This window comes from Marmota monax, unplaced genomic scaffold (assembly GCF_021218885.2).
Source record: "Marmota monax isolate L192 unplaced genomic scaffold, Marmota_monax_Labrador192_F-V1.1 WCK01_AAM20220418_F8-fsc00053, whole genome shotgun sequence".
In the NCBI taxonomy this organism is placed as follows: domain Eukaryota; kingdom Metazoa; phylum Chordata; class Mammalia; order Rodentia; family Sciuridae; genus Marmota; species Marmota monax.
In genome coordinates, this window is record NW_026693153.1 from 1,945,924 (window position 1) to 1,949,970 (window position 4,047).

Genomic DNA, 4,047 nt, shown 5'->3' on the forward strand with positions numbered 1-4,047 from the left:
TTGATTTAGATATTGCATAAAATATTGCATAAAATGTTTCTGCTAATGAAGAAAAATTGCCTGGCAGATAAAAATAGTATTAAAATGCACATCTATTTATGAAGTATCCATTTAATCAGGAAATGAGCTTCTGACCCATCTGGTGTCTATAGTATCAATCTATTACCGAAGTTACCTGAGGGAGTCACAGAAAGTTCAGGTATTCAGAGAAGCAATGTGCAAGCACAGGGCGAGTTATTTTCAGAAAAGCCTTTATAGAAGATCTTAGCTTATAGTGGTAGATACGAAGAAACTTTATTTTCAGAGGATTAAAACTAGAATTCTTTATTTATGTTGATTGCCAGGATAGCAAAATCTTTCTCTCAGAGTTCAGTAGATGGATGAATCAGGAAACTTAGGTCAAAAGAGCAAACTGCCGGGCGGTGACCTCACAGAGATACAATCACAGACCCAAAGCTTGTGTGGTATAAGCTGTTCAAGAGATTGGGAGGAGTCATTTGAAAAGGCAGTCAGTACAGCACTGGTTACTGATAAGCAATTTCTAATACATGTGAATACATTTCTATTTTGCAACTAGATGTACCTTTCATTACTGTGCTAAGATGAGCCATAGATCAGTTAGAGAATGCCCTGGGACCCTCCTGGGACACAGGGATGGCACACAAAGATCTGGATCAAGATAACAAAAAGGGGAAGTGGAGGAAGGATGCAGGATCATCAGCACTTGCCCATCGACATCCAGACCAGCAAGCCACTCGACTGGCTGGTGGACAGAAAGGCACTGCAAACTGATATGGCAGAGTCTAGTGCTGAAGACTCGAGATAAGATCAATGATGTCATCCAGGACATGCCAGAGAGAGAAGAGATTGTCCAGCTGCTCTCTGAATCCTATATTCCCTATTTCCACTGTCTAAGAATCGTGGAACTTGTCAAAGGTAATGAAGCTTCCACATAGAACATTTTTGGCTGGTACTCTTGGATGTAGGATTAGCAAGAAATCGTAGCCCTGTATGAGAAGGGCAGCACCTACTTAGTGGAACTCTCTAGACTCCAGGGTCGGAATGTTAACTAGGATATCCCCTTGCTGAAGAAGCAGATTGCTAAGTGCCAGCAGCTATCAACAAGAATAGAGCTGCAAGGAAGAGGAGGGCCAGGCTGGGGCAGCTAAGATGCGTGAGCAGTTCTATCACTCCTGCAAGCAGTATGGCATCATGAGAGACAATGTCTGAAGAGAACTGCTGGCCCTGGTGAAGGACCTGCCAAGTTAGCTGGCTGAGATTAAAGTAGGGGCTCAGTCCCTGGGGGAAGCCATGGACCTATACCAGGCCTGTGTAGGGTTTTTATGTGAAAGCCCCACAAAGCATGTGTTGCCTGTGCTGCAATACTTGCAGAAACAGGGAAACTCAATGGTGTATGAATGGAGGAGAGGAACGGAGCTTTCTGTAGTAGAGTGGCCATACCTGGAGGAGCCTCCTGAGCAGCTGGAAGAAGATGTGATTGACTAGAGCAATTTGGGGTGAAGGCAGTTTCCAGAGCAGTCATCTCTACTGAGGCTTCTGGAATCAACTGGGACATCTTCCTGGAATTGGAGGCAAAGCACCCTGGGGTTGAGGGGAAAGACTGGGCAGATGGTGCTGCTGCTTTGCAGCTCACAGTGCTTGAAGCAGGAACCCAGGCTCCAAAAGGTGTTACTAGGGGCCCAGATGCTCTGACACTTTTTGAATACCCTGAGACCCAGAATCAGTTCACAGAGCTTGAGACCTTCTTGTCCCAGAGAGCAGTGGAGATGTGTGAGAAGGCTGACATCCTGTCCATGAGCCAGTTCCAGTTCGCTCCCACCATCTTACAAGACCAGACCAAAGAGAAGATGGTTACCATGGTGTCCACACTGCAGAATCTCATTGGTCACCTCACTAGTCTTTAGATTCAACACCTGTTTATGATTCTGGCCACACCAAGGTAGGTGGACTGAGTGATGGAATTCCCCTAGCAAAAACTGAAACAGTCCCAACTACTGACTTTGAAGAAAGAGCTGATGGTGCAGAAGTAGCAGGAGGCACTTCAGGAGCAGGCAGTTCTGGAGCCCAAACTAGACCTGCTGCTGGAGAAGACCAAGGAGCTACAGAAGCTGAATGAAGCTGACATCTCCAAGAGGTTCAGCAGGAGCCCTGTGAACTTGATGGGAACCTCCCTCTGATGTTCTCCCTGTGTGTTCTTACCTGTCCATCTTCACAGCCTCAGGTGGAGGTGGGACCACCATGGCTGATATTGTGGGGCCCTTCCCTTCAAGAATCCAGGAAGGCTGGAGGACAGAGAGCCACAGGATGGAACCTTCCCCTGGGTGAGGATGTGGCACTCACTCTGCAAGAAACTGTCTTGCCTGGCCCTGTGGCCTATCAGCCTGAAACCACAGCTTCTACTGTTGCTAGTTAATTGAGTTGGACTTAATAAAAGAGCAAAAGCCAAAAAAAAAAAAAAAAAAAAAAAGGTCCAGAGACCTATGTGTACTCCAAAGAAGAGATCAGGGGAGTTGAGATCAGGCTACCTTTTCTAATTCCAAACATATTTCTCTCCACAGGTTGAAGGAGGTCTTCCAATCTTTCATTTGTTGATTCATACATTTCATATAACTGCCTTTTGTGTACCTGCTTGTGCCAGGCATGATTCTATATAACATGGATATTAAATATTAAGTAAGACACACAGTCTTTGTCCTTATGACTGTTAGAAAACATTGGAACAGACAGCTGGTAATTGAATAATCACAAAATGTACAATTATTATGCTAGCTAATGTGTAAGAAAATCACAATAGACACTATTTTCACCAGTTTGAATGTTCCTGTCCACAATGAAGGACCTTATATTACACAGGGCTTATGCTTTTTACTATGAAACAAAAAATATAAAAGGTTAGAGCTGAAGATCTTACATCTCATGAAACCATACTTCATAATTTTGTCCATCGTACATCCACACTAATGGAAAGAAAAATGAATTATTAGTACATTTATTTTAATAATGGATCAAATGCGGCAATTACATTGAGAAAACAAATAATTTGAAAATCAGCAACCAGATTTTACAGAACTTTAAAGCAACATGTCATAGATTGAGGCATGTATCTGTGTAGTCGATATAATATATAAGCAAATGACAATATAGAACATTTTACCTCAAAATTAAATTTCAAAATTAAAATTCATTATTGAATATGTGAATTAAAACTGAACCAGCAGAATTGCATTATTTTGTATTTTTTGTAGTTATAGAAACATTTCAAAACTGCTAAGATCTACTTATATTTTGTGAAAGTCATAAATAGCCAGTTGCTTTTTAAAAATGTACTTCTAGTATAACTACTATATAAAGATATCTTTGAGTCAATTTGCAACATTAGGAAGGAAAGAAAAAGAGAAAGAAATCAAAGTATGAGAACACTTTGAAAACATTTTGCCACGCTATTTATACATGTATCATCAGCATTAACATTGACTTATTGTTAGCAAATGTTCTTGTAGAATTAAATGAAACCACTAAATGTGATTAGTAAATCCTTTCTAGATAGCATATTTCATCTCTAATCTGAGAATGTTTTAACCTTTGCTTAAATTGTTCAAAATCTTCACATTTAAAGAAGATGGATTGGGTCCAAAGATTCACTTTTTGTTTGTCTGAATATAATAGATTTAAGTGTCCCTGGGAATGACAGGTTGATTGGTGAGAACAAGACAACCCGTTGAGCCTCACGGAGTGGGACAGCTCAACCCTGTTCCACATTTTGAAGCCTCACAAATCCAGCTTCCAAACAGGGATTACTTTTTCTAACTACAAAATGCTTTAAAGCAAACAAATTCCAGAGAAGGCAGACCAGAAAGTACCACAAATGTCAGTGGCTTTCTCTCTCCCTTTAAAGCTTTATGAATCTCAAGTTCTATGATATTTTTGATAGTTTTAAATTATTATAATCATGATTATTAGAAATAATTATAGCTGGGTGTAGTGAAATATGCCTGTAATCCCAGCAGCTTGGGAGGCTGAGGCAGA

At 40.8% G+C, this 4,047-nt stretch overlaps 1 pseudogene; it reads left to right on the forward strand.

The window, feature by feature from the left end:
- The first annotated feature begins 703 nt into the window (after positions 1–703).
- LOC124100085 (CDK5 regulatory subunit-associated protein 3-like) lies at positions 704–2,198 on the forward strand (annotated as a pseudogene).
- The last annotated feature ends 1,849 nt before the right edge of the window (positions 2,199–4,047 follow it).